This window comes from Pipistrellus hanaki (genome assembly GCF_964339955.1).
Source record: "Pipistrellus hanaki genome assembly, chromosome: 2".
NCBI classification, from domain to species: domain Eukaryota; kingdom Metazoa; phylum Chordata; class Mammalia; order Chiroptera; family Vespertilionidae; genus Pipistrellus; species Pipistrellus hanaki.
This window is the reverse complement of record NC_140504.1, coordinates 21,367,306-21,381,088: the sequence shown is the minus strand read 5'-3', so window position 1 is coordinate 21,381,088 and position 13,783 is coordinate 21,367,306.

Here is a 13,783-nt window from a genome sequence, read left to right as displayed (position 1 = left end):
TATAGGATCCATCTTCAGAGCTATACTTTAAATTAATGAAAAGAAAACTTTTAAAAACATTAACATCTTAAATGTTTTTATTTTCTAGCAAGCCATGAGATTGCATTTCTCCCTTATGATTTCCTCAATAAAAATGAAATGGCAAAATCTAGGCAATCTTGGCCAATAAAAGATAGCTCCAATGACCTATTTTCTAAATCTGAAACCAGGACACTTGGCTTGACAAATACAGTGCTTGCAAAACCAGGTGACTGTCTCTTTGAAATGAAGATTACCCTGAAAATTCTGTAGGCACTGGTGAGTAAAGCAACTCTAACTGCAGCAAAGAGACAGTGTCTCTATCAGAGAAAAGCCAGATAGAGGGTGTCAGTCAGGAAGTCAGCATATGATCACACAGAACGTGAACTGCACCACAGGTCCCTGCCAGGAGGGACGCCCCCTGGAGTTTTGCAGTGCACAATCTGCCCAACAGTCCATAGAGGCTCTATTGGCAATTCCATTGGAGGGAAGTTTGTTCCTACTGACAAGGTTGGAAGAGGAGGCTGCTCTTCTCTCCTAATAAAGTCAGACCTCAGATTGGATGGCATTGAAAATAAATTCAATTTATCGCCCTAACCGGTTTGGCTCAGTGGATAGAATGTCAGCCTGTGGACTGAAGGATCCCAGGTTCGATTCCAGTCAAGGGCATGTACCTAGGTTGCGGGCACATCCCCAGTAGGGGGTGTGCAGGAGGCAGCTGATCAATGTTTTTCTCTCACCCCATGTTTGTAACTCTCTATCCCTCCCCCTTTCTCTCTGTAAAAAAATCAGTAAAATCTATTTTAAAAAATTTCAACTTATCTACACTCTCTCAATCTTTCTTTTTCCAGAAGTTTCCTGTCATTGTATTCTACTTTCCTTAAGTTCCTAGCAATTCTTGAAAATGCAAGTCTATAAGCAACTCTGAATTTACTTTTTGAGCTTCATTGAAGGATATGAAGGACATGAAAGGACATTTGGAAAGAGCTGGGAAAGCTGGGAGAAGCCCGGCATGAGTTCAGGGAAGCACTGCAAGTGATAAGCCCACATGCACATCACCCTAGACAAGATGGGCTGCCTCAGAAATCATGTGCCTTATCTTTGGATGTGTGAGGCTTGCCAAAGAGGACATCCTTGCAGGACACTGGAAAGTGAAAACTCTATTCTGGTCACTTGTTGACACAACTTTGGAAGCCTTATAAAATGAGAAAATAGCTCTGGCATTGTCAGTGCAGTGCAAGCAGCAGAAATGCATCTGGAAGTGGAGAGGGAGCAGCGTGGTGGACCAGGAATGACCTTCCAAGGCTCTTGTGTTTATGGGCAAGATGGTCCCTGTAGGTCTTTGAGCCATGAAAGGATATTTACATGAAATTGTCAGATGCCTCCAAGGGTCAGTTAGGGAAGGTAAATGAGTGAAGGAGGCAGCATTGGCAATAGGGAGGTTCAGGATGAGTCATTGAACAACACAGAATCCATATTAAAATTCAGAACAAAAAGCATATTTATTCTCAGTTTATCCCTAGATCATCACTTAGATCTCTGCTCTCAGCTCTAGATCCCCAGAGTTCAAAGTCTGTATGAAAGTGAGTTTAGGGAGACCATACATCTTCACTGGCACAGGACAGTCCTGCTTTATACCTGTTGCCCTGGCATAATTACTAACGGTGCCCTCCTTCACTCCCCAAAATGTCCCAGGCTACAGGATAAATTATATTATCACCCACAGTAAAGGGGACTCATCAATGACCAAACACAAATATTTCCCAAATCTGCCATTCAGATGGAGTGAAGTAGGTTTGGTGTTGGTGTTTTACAGGTAGAAATTAATCTAAATAAGCTTCCAAAGTTTCCCCACAGAAATGGTGCAATACAAGCAGTATGTCAGGATTTAAGAAGCACAGAAAAATGTATGAGAGCCCGTCAATTTGCAAACAATGTTCATCATCACCAAAGAAACACAATTTCAATAATAATGAGGTAATGTTTTGCCCATAAAACTAATTAAAAATTATTTAAAATGATAATACTCAGGGTCATGATGGGCATGATCAAAGGAACACTTGTATACTGCTGGTGGGCTTATAAATTTGTTGATGCAAACTTTTCAGAATATGTTGTGATAACATGTCTTATCATGTGTGTTGATTCGCATGTGTCTTTGTAAAGTTTGTGCCCCAGGACCTGTTACTAATTCAACAAATGTATTGAGCCCCGACTACATGCCAGGCACCACAAGATATTGTGGTGAAAGAGACTAACATAATTTGCCCCAATGGAACTTCAGTCCAGTGAAGAACAGGCATTTCATGGAGAAACTACAGACTGGGGCAAAAGGAGGTTTACAGTTATTCACATGGAAAATAATACTATAGTTAATCAATAATAATATAAGAATAAATGGTATGTTTTGCATACTCACAACTGTAAACCCACTTTTGCCCCACCCTGTATAGAACAATTGAGATGACAATTTGTAGAAGGTACCTAGACAGTAGACTCAGCATGCTGAGAGCTGTAGGCAGTATTGTGTTGGGGGAGGTATCCGGAAGAAGACTGATCTGCTGAAGAGGGGAGGAGGGGTGTTATGGGCAGAGGGAACATCTGGCACAAAGGTTTTGAGAAGCGAAGAAGCTGAGAAAGTTAAATAGCCTGATTTGTTTTTTACCTTTGTATCTACTTGTGTTTTTTAATTTCTATATAAGCATACCACTAGGTTGGAGCAAGAAAATAAGAGCCAAGGTGGCAAGGGGAGGGGTTGCTTATGAAGATATTTCTCCTAACAGCCACTTATGGGTTACAAAAGCAGATCGACATTTTTAGAAACATTCTCCATGGTCAAGACTGGCAAAGGGGATAGAAAAACAGAGCAGGACAGGAATGGAAACTGAGAGACCAATGAGGAAGAAAATAAAGTAAGTAGCCCAGGAATGAGATGAATGTGGCTTAGGAGGGGTTGGTGAAATGGACAGAGATAGAAACATTAAAGATATACTTAAGTGGTAGAATCAACAGGTCCTGGTGACCGAATAGGTGGGGGTGGTGATGGGGAGAGAGACATCACTGATGGTTTCCAGGGTGTATCATAAGGAACCTAGTGAAAAGGTGGTGCCTCTTTACTGAAGAGGGCAAAAAGGAGGGGGTGAGGTTTGGTAGGGGAGCAGAAGAAGGGAAGATAGGAGAACCTTTTTGGGTATTTTCTATTTGAGATGCTATGAGACATACAAGTGGAGATGAAAAGGAAGTATTTGGATGTGTAAGTCTGAAACTTAGGAAGAGAGATAGGGGGTTGGAGAGGTAAATATGGGCATCAGAGTACATAGGTGGCATTTGAAATCTTTGGTATAATAGACTCATCTAGAGACAAGTGTAAAGAGCCAGAAGGACAGGCCTGAGGAGTTCTGTCATTTAGAGATCTTGGAGAAGAAGAATGAGTTTGTAAGAAAGACAAGGAACAGAATGGGGGAGAGGACACTTAAGTCTTTTAAAAAGTCTGGCCCAAGGACACAGAAAGGAAGATGGAGATTTATGCATAAAGATGCTCACTGTGGCATTTACAATAGTGAAAAATTAGCTTCAACCTAAATGTCAAAAAATGGAAAGATGTTGAAATAAATTGTGTCATATCCATTCTGTGAAATAAATGCAGTCAAATGAGATGTTTTTGAAAATTATGACATTAAATGAATAAAAGAGGGTATATAATTATACATATAATATGATCCACAGTTTAAAAATTAAATGGCTATGCCTAAAAAAAGATGTAGCCAAATGTTAACAGTGCTTAGCTACAGGGTAGTATGATTTCAGGTGATTTGTTTTTTACCTTTGTATCTACTTGTGTTCTTTAATCCTACCTAATAAAAGAGTAATATGCAAATTAACCACCACTCCGCTACATCCACCAGCCATGCCCACCAGCCAATCAGAGAAAGTATGCAAATATACCCAACCAAGATGGCTACAGCCACAGAGAGCAGGAGGGAAGCTTGGGTTTCCCAGACAATGGAAGAAGCCAAGCTTTCCGCCTGCCCTAGCTGGCCTAAGCCTCCATTCAAGGCTACAAAGTTTCAATTATAGAAGGTAAACAAATCCAAACAGAAATGGCGGTAGCCACAGAGCAAGCAGAAGGCTGGCTCCCCTCCAGGCTACAAAATTTCAATTGTAGAAGGTAAATAAATTCCAGATACCAGGGCCTCTGCTTGGGTCGCCAGGGGGGTGGCTGGCCTACAAACCACCACAGGCCCCTCACCCAGGCCGCCCCAACACCCACCCTGATCTGGGACACCCTTCAGGACAAACCAGCCAGCCCCCACCAGTGCACCAGGCCTCTATCTTATCTAATAAAAGACTAATATGCAGATTGACCATCACTCCCACACACAATAGCTGCCCCCATGTGGTCAAAGATCCTGCCCCCATGTGGACACAAGATGGCCACCACAAGATGGCCAGCAGGGGAGGGCAGTTGAAAGGGGCCAGGCCTGCAAGGGAGGGTAGTTGGAGATGAGCAATCCTGAATGGGAGGGCAGTTAGGGGTGACCAGGCCGGCAGAGGATGGAAGTTGGGGGCAAACGGGCTGTCAGGGGAGCAATTAGACATCAATCAGGCTGGCATGGGAGTGGTTAGGGGGTGATCAGGTGGGAAGGCAGAAGTGGTTAGGGGCAATCAGGAAGGCAGGCAGGCGAGTAGTTGGGAGCCAGCAGTCCTGGATTGTGAGAGGGATGTCTGACTGCCAGTTTAGGCCCTATCCCACTGGGATTGGAGAGGGTCCTAGATTGGAGAGGGTGCAGGCTGGGCTGAGAAACACCTTCTCCCCTTGACCCCATGCACGAATTTTATGCACCGGGCCTCTAGGTTCTATACAATAATCCCAAAATAGGTGGTAATATATTTATGCAACAGGGAACAAATTACACATATTTATTTAACTTAAAATGAATGCTTCTGAATTTGCTGAAGAATTCCAACAAAAGTAATTGTTGGAATGAGTGAAAATTTATTTATATAAAGTTTTTGATGTAGCCTTTCATAAAACAAATAATTTTAAAAAAATACATTTTATTGATTTTTTTATAGAGAAGAAGGGAGAAAGAAAGCTAGAAACGTCGATGAGAGAGAAACATCGATCAGCTGCCTCTTGCACACCCCCTACTGGGGATGTGCCCGCAACCCAGGTATATGCCCTTGACCGGAATCAAACCTGGGACCTTTCAGTCCGCAGACCGATGCTCTACCACTGAGCCAAACCGGTTTTGGCAAAACAAATAATTTTATGGCTCCATAAATCAATTACTAATTTAAGATTTTGCATATCAGATTTTCTTTCAAAATATAGGTTGAGCCAGCACACTTTTGAAATAAAGTTTGGGGTTATAATGGACCAAGCCAGGGGTGGGCAAACTTTTTCTGTAAAGGGCTAAATAATAAAAATATATATATATATATATTTTCAGATATGTGGGTCATACAGGCTCTTGCATAATGTTTTTTTTTTTTTTAATTTTAAGCAAATGTTTATAAATATAAAAACACTCAACTCTCAAGCCATCTAAAAATGGGTTGCGGTCTAGATTTGGCCCACAGGCCCATTTACTGACCTCTGGGATGGAGGATGAGTGCGTAAGAACAATATACAGGTGCTTTCTCATTACAGTCTAACATGGCATTGGGGTTCTAGGAAGGCAAATCTTCAATTACTAAAGTCCTAGAACCAGGTCTGGACCTGTTTTCAACAGGAAGCAGAATAAATGGGAAAGTTCTAAAGAACAAACTTTTTGTAAAAAGTCTTATTTTTTAAATGGAAATTGATCTGCAAATATGTCAAGAAGTTGATATCTTTCACCCAAAAAGTAAAAGCTAAAAGAAAATGTATTTGTTTTCTTATTTCTTTGATATGTATTCTATATTAATCTTAGATTTCTTCTATATTAACCTTAGAGTTTTGATATTATAAGAGGAGTGTTGTTATTTACAAGAATCTATTCATGCCCTAGCTGGTTTGGCTCGGTGGGGATAGAGCATTGGCCTGCAGACTGGACTGAAGGATCCCGGGTTTGATTTCGGTCAGGGGCACATGCCGGGGTTACAGGCTCAATCCCCAGTAGGGGGCGAGCAGGAGGCAGCCAATCAATGATTCTCTCTCATTATTGATGTTTCTATTTCTCTCCCATCCTCTCTGAAATCAATCAATCATCATCATCATCATCATCATCATCATCATCATCATCATCTATTCACTTGTTCATACCAGAAACCTGGGAGCCATCCTTGTTCCCCTCTCTGTATTTCCCCTCCACCACCCCCTAACCCCTATCATCAGATGCATTTGGTGTTGTTAGTGCTCCAAGCAGATTCCTGTTCCTGTGGCTACACCCACTGCCAGCTGCTTGAGTACCGGCTACAAAATCCCACAGCATCTTCTATGGTACAATTTATTCCTCTGCCTTCATCAGGCCAAAGATAGACCATCTGATCAGTATCCTATTTGACATTTCCCCCTCCTTATCCTACTTCTCTCACTTCCTTACCTGTATATCTCTCAATAAACCTGCACCCAAATCCCTGTCTCAGGCTCTGCTTCTAGGGAACCTGACCTAAGACACCAAATCTAAGGGATTCTACTTCCGGAATATATATATATTACCACTATCTCTGCTTGGAGTAAAGATAATGAACCAGGTTACACTTGTAATTTTATTCCAATCTATAAGTACATTTAAAAATTTAGTGTATGATGTCAATAACTTTTATTAATACCAGAAAATTGTTCTTATAAAATAGGCAACAATGTTCTGACAAACAGAAATATCCACAAGGATAAATAAGAACTTGCAAAAGATTTAGCTTTCAATTGGCATCACAATATAGAACTATTACTGGCATTATTAATACCAGTGAGTGGAAACAGCTGCAACTCCAATATTATTAATTTTGCTAATTATTACTGGTTATATATTTTAAATTATACCAATAACTAATAGCCTATAAGTAATCTTCTGTTATCAGACCTTTCCCTTTTGTTATACTGTAATAGGTTCATTGATGTCTAATAAGATGTGAATATTTGCTAACTCTGATGAATACCTTTATTAGGATACACATATGTGTTCAGTTTATCTTCTCAATTATACCTACATTAAAACCTGCAAAATTAAGTTTGCTAAAACAGGCTCTAGGCAAGCAGTGGAGTCTATATGACTTGTAATCTGCTCTATAGCATTCTGGTTAATGATTCACAATAACCTTCAAGCATAAACACAGAGCAAATCAAAGGGTTCTGGATGGCTCTCAGGGAAATGCTGCACTCAGTGCCCAGCAGTCCACGCCCGGACCCAGCACAGGTGGGAGCTGAACGTGTGATGCGCACAAACCCCCTGCAGCAGCCAGGAGACGGTGTACAGAAGCACAGAACTTTTCCCAGTTCAATCTAAAGTAATTCTCTCTTCACTGTTTCTATTCTGAAAGTAGGGAACTAGGCACTTCTGTACCTTCTCAATGAAATACATTTTGCTTCAGGTTGCTCATAATCATTTTCAAATGGGAAATATGTTATGAAAAACAAAATAGACTGTTCTTTGGTTTGATAGTCACTGAAATTATCATTTAGGTAGCCATCATTAGTAAATAAATTACCCAGTAATGAAGACTAACATGCTCCTTTTCTCTCCTTTACTTCTCAGAGAATGGGTTAAAAACAACACAAAACGGTAACCTCTGAGCATGCTTTTATTTAATCAGATTATTCCAATACCTATAATGAAATTCCTAGGAATTTCCTTTTTCTCTCATAAGAGGATTTCAGTGAAGTATAGCCACAGTCTTCAACCCGAGAATAGCTATAACTGCCCAGAGTCTTGTTTGCTTAGTGGAGGACACAGGCTGTGTCTCAGGAGGGATCTGGGCACAGTGCTGGGGAAGGTGGGGTTGGTGTGAGCTGGCAGTGGGGCCAAGAGCAGTACCTGGGTGTGGGCAATAAGGCAGAGTCACAATCATTTGGCACCTCCAGGACTTGCTATATCTCACCTCTACTCTACTTACACAATATTCTTCTTTAAGTCAACTCATTTTTAAGTTAAATTCATCCAAAAATGGAACTTTATACCACTACGATAAATGGAATATAAATACTATCTGCTAAAATAGAAGTAAAGTATACGTATACTGAATTTCACCAATTTTAAGACATGATTTTAAAAATAGTTTTAACACTTCTGAAATTGGGATATGTTTTAGAACCAATGGCATCTTGCAATTATACTTGATAACATCTCTGCTCTTCTTAGTAGTACATACAAGATGATGTCTTATATATCAATGATATCTTATATCTTCTAAAATATAGTAAATTCTATAAAAATAAAGTAATTGAAATTTCAAAATCGTAAAGTAAAAATGCCAAACCAAAAAAAAAAAGGAATAAATCAAATTGACTTATAAAATGTATAGTTTTCTACTGAGAAGAATAAAACTTTCTTATCAAAATAGCTAGATATCCTAATTGATAGTTTTAGACAAAGACTAGGGTCCACACCAATGAGACAAATCTGTCAGTTTTTTATAACCCACACTAAAATCTGAATTCGCAAGAGGAGGTTGGACATCTCAAGAGACGTTTAATAATTTTAACTGTTACATGTATATATACCTTTAAAACAACGTCCAGACGTGACATTTCAATGTCATCACTGAAGTGCCGGTGGAATTCAGTATGGAAGTCCTTCTCGATTAGTGTGTTTCCTTCCGTCTACTTCTAATGGGCATGGCTGAAGGTTCGCTTATAGAAGGCTCAGAACATTTATGATTTTGCCTCAGCCCTGATTCACAAGGTCTAGGTGAGGTTGATTACTATGGCAATGTCTCCTCCTAAGAAATATCCTCTGTGCAATCGCAGAGTTTTATGTGGTCATTCCCCGCCCCCTGATGAACATATATGAATGTAAATACAAGCTGTCAAAGACATTTGTCTGAGTATCATCTAAAGATTACTGTGTACCACAGTCTGGGAAACAACTTGTCTGGTTGAAACACCAAGTAGGAAGGACTCAGTAGAGACAGGGACCACTGGGTTTCAGTTAGAGTGAGATGGGTCAGGTGAGTTAAGAATAGTTGGGAAGCAGGTGGAGGGTGACTCAGTCCTCAAGAGAAGGCTGTTGGATAGAAAGGTGCTGCTTTAAAAAGAGCACATTCATGTATCCATTCCTCTGTTCATTCAGTTACTCATTCATTCAAATACCTACTATGTGCCAGGCACTGGGTTGGGTTCTGGGGAAAAAGAATTGAAAGAGATCAAAGAGCTCATGGTCTAGAAAGGGAACCAAGAATTATCATTGGTTACAGTTGGGTTTCAAAGGATTAGGATGGGTATAGTCTAAGAGGACAATGAAGAAAGGCACAGGAGGGGGCATTTAACTCAATGTAGACAGCTCAGGGAAGCTTTCCAAAAGAAGTGATGCTTGAATTGAGTCTGAGGTATAAACAAGAGTTGCTGACGTCCCCCAAATGCAGAATGACAGGACATTCCAATCTTAGGAAACAGTATGGTCTAAAGTTTGGCCTGGCCAGTGTGCTCAGTGGTTGAGTGCCAACTTATGAGCCAGGAGGTCATGATTCGATTTCCCATCAGGGCACATGCCCGGGTTGCAGGCTCATTCCCTAGGGGGTTTGCAGGAGGCAGCTGATCAATTATTTTTCTCTCATCATTGATGTTTCTACCTCTCTCACCTTCTCCCTTCCTCTTTGAAATCAATGAAAAAATATAGATTTTTAAAAAGTTTAGAGGTGTGAGAAGGCTGGATGTGAAGGATACAGACTTGAAATTGATGGAGAGATCTGAAGGATTTTAAGCCAGAAATGGCTGGATTATATATATGTTTTATGTGTTGATTGATATTGAGGAAAAGTAAATTTTGTAACAAAACATAATCTGAAGGTCTTATCCACAGTGCTAGACAGTCAGCATATAGAGATCTGCCTCATTTTAAAAATGGTTTCAAGTCCAATCAGAGGATAATGGTCTGCTAAGAGGGGGTGTAAGTGCAGGTGTTAGCATTGCATTTGTGAGGCACTGAGCCAGCCACACATCATCTCAGTGAAGTCTCCCCTGTGAGAAGAAGAGTTTTGGAGGAAAGGAAGAGGGGGAATGTGTGCTAAGCTTTGCAGTGAAAGCAGCAGAATGGCCAAACTACTAATTAATGACTATGACCAAGATGGCTGAGGGATGATGGAGGAATTCCCTTTCTCTAAAGTCCTAAGATAATTCATAAGATCAACTTTATATCTACTTTTAAAAAATAACTTTCTATTATAAAAACACACATTTACCTTATTGAATATTACCTCAAACCTCCACACATCCATTATGAAACTCTGGCAAGGATCAACCCATGGTATTTCACCTATCACCTTACTGCTCCTCCCACCTCCACTATATTATTTTGAAGAAAATCCTAGACATCATATCATTTTAAGATAATGGTCTTTCTTCTCAACCCAAACCTGTGTCAGAATCATAGAATGTGATGAACCTTGTACTGTGGCTACTTAAAAAAACACTGAAAATTAACAAATATAGGGGCAAAGTCTACTTTCTAATAAAGAGAAATTAAAAATAAGACAGTATGAAATGATGATCAGTTATTTGGAGGAAGGGGCAACATAGAATAATTTATAAACAACACTAATCTGGTAAACAAGGTTACTAACAAAATCCTATGACATGAATTAAACTAATGAGGTTAAATATATGATCAAGAAACAGGAACATTTAATTAAAAAAATGTGTAAATGAAAGCGTCAAAGAAATAAGCTATAAAATAAGTATTGGACCGGAAAGAAAAACCTGAAAGCAGGAAGAAACCTGGGCTGGTGATGAGATGGGGAAGCAATTTAAGTCTAAATTATAATACAGTCCAGCCCATTTAGAAGAGATCCCAATTAATTGCTTCACTGGGTAATTACTTACTGAGCACCTGCCCTGCGCAGGGTACTGTTCTGGTCTCTGGAATGTCATGTGCCTTCAGCAAACCACAGAGATGAGGCAGCAAGGACCTGGGGGCAAGTAGCTGCATCTACCTGATTCTGCCTGAACTTCATCCAGGTTCTTTATTAAACACCTGGCTCCTTGAGAAATGGAGGCAACTGGAAGGGGTTCAAAGAAGTGGAACAGAAAATAATTAGAGGAAGAGATTGATTTTAACAGAAAGATCAAAGGAACCAAATGCAGGGAGCTTGGCTAAGCAAGGTCTCAGGGAAAAAATGAGCTATTTGAGGCATGTAAAGAGTGAAGCAAATAAATATTGAGCTGGTGCACAGAGCATAATGGGGAGCCTTAGGACAGAGAGCAACACAGGGAATGACGGGCAACAGTAGGCTGAGGTGCTCATGGACTCAGCTCTGCACAGCAGTCCTATTGACCACATTGGGATGCTTCACAGGCCCCTGAGCAATGGCTGCCTTGGGTTAGAACCCCAGTGTCCGGGGAGGAGGCATTATTTGTAACTTTTTAGCTTTGGACAAGAAGGTGTATGAAATCAGTCCTGCTCAGTCCTGCCCTGACAAGTAGGAAGGGTGGGGCGTGGAGGGGTGAAAATTATTTTCTCTCAAATATAAAGCATAGATAAGTTCCAATGCTCTTCACTCACACAATTTTCCATTTAGCAAAAATTTTACCAGTGAAAGTAAAGAAATAAAGAGAGGGGGAAAGACAGACAGAGAGAGAGCGAGAGAAAGAGAGAAAGAGAGAGCGAGAGAAAGAGAGAGAGAGCGAGAGCGAGAGAGCGAGAGCGAGAGCGAGAGAGAGAGCGAGAGAGAGAGAGAGAGAGAGAGAGAGAGAGAGAGAGAAGAGAGAGATCTGGTTCTATGGTTTATGCTTTAATTTTTCACTTAAGGTCTTATTGGCAGCTTTTTCAGTTCTTGATCAGTTTCTTTCAGACCATGGGCCTTTATTTTTTTTAGGAAGTAAAATTTATATTTTTACTTTAAACTCTATGAGACATACAGAGCAGGGTATAAAAACATATACAAATAGCTTAAAGAATAATGCTAAAATGAACACCAGCATCTCCTGACTTTCATTTTAAGTGAGATTATTCTGGAACCTTGGGCTCCTTCTGCATGTACCACCCTGACCACATTTCTCTCTCTTCCTCTCTCTTTCAATCCCCAACATGATCCTAAAATCTAGCCTAACCCCGGGCCTTTCCTTATAGCTTTACTATAAAGCATTATCAAAAGCTACTCCATGGTACTGCTGCCCCAGGATGCCTTTTGTTTGGCCCAGAGGCCTGCCGGGAGGCTGAAACTGCCACCAGCGTCTCACACAAGCTCATGCCCAGACCACAACCTGCAGAAGCAAACACCAGCTCCTGATATGATTTCCAGCCCTTGCGACAAACAGTCTCCCCTACCTCCCAGAGCCTTCCCCTTTGTGCCCAGCTCTTGATGGTTAAAATAAGGTTTTCCACTGTCATGACGCCTACAGTCACATGATATTTTCATGGGAGGTCTCTTGCCTGGCTTCCAAGACAGCACTGACAAGGGCCAGAGGGTTTTTTTGTTTGTCTGTTTGTTTTTCATCAGTGGACAAAAAGGTAAAAAACAACGGAGTTCATGATGTTGGCTACTCAAGTTGCAAACAGGGCTTGACTAGTGGATGGAAGAACCATGCCAAGCACACCACTATGAGGAAGCTGGAGGTGTGTGTCCCTGTTTGCCTTGCAGACAATATTTTGGAAGAAATACTCATTCCGTATCCCTCAGGGAGGCCACTGGTGATGCACACTTTTGGGGCAGTGTCTCTGGGCCTGAGCCCTGTGCTGGTTCCCCGGGGCAGCATCTTCTCAGCAGAGGGTCTGGTGCAAGGAAGAGGCACAGTCAACTCTGCTTCCCTTTTCCTCGTGGCCCTTCCTGAGCTGAAATCACTCATGCATGGTCCTCCCTGATTAGGCCAAGACTCATCAGACATTTGGCCGCTGCCCAAAAGCTTTTTTTGATGCTGTATCCTCTCTCAGGCCCTTAAACCCAAATTCCTGGAAGTTGACCTGGCTTGCATTTGTCTTCCTCTGGGGCCCCCTCTGCTGTGAGCCCTGCTCCCTCCCTTCTGCCCAGCATCACACCAGCAAGGCTCTACCACTTTTGGTAACTTGGCGAGACAGGCTCGGGGCTCATCCCACGTGGCCTCCCCCAGGCTCCTTAGCAGGTCTCATTAGGAGGCCACGTGGTTATGAGTTTTAAAGAAGTGAAAGGATCCAGGCTTAAGAAGACCATAGATGGTCAGTTTTACACTTTCTGGTTTGGGTTTTTGTTTTTGTGTTCTATTCCCTGGGAACAGCTTAAAGAGGCATGAAGTCATGGAGTAAGGGATCTGGAAATTTCTACTCAGCAGTTTTATACTAGCTCTTTACAAATAAAGGCATTCCATAAAGGCTAGGTAAAGCTAACATTTCTAAGATCCTGTGAAACGGGTGGGTCTCAGTGGAGACATATGGTAGTAGGAACTGTGATATCTGAAAATTATTGCTACAATATCTAAAATTCCTCTCTTTCTCGCTCTCTCTCTAATTCCTAGAAGTCCAGGATCTTATGGGCAGCATATACTGAGTGGTCAGATTATTATGAACTCTGAATGAATAATAACCTGGCCACTCAGTGTATATCCTATATAATAAAAGGCTAATGTGCAAATTGTCCCCTCGATCAGGATTTCGACCAGCAGGCAGGTTAATATGCAAATTATCCCCTCCCCCTGGTCTCTAATATACATATTTAT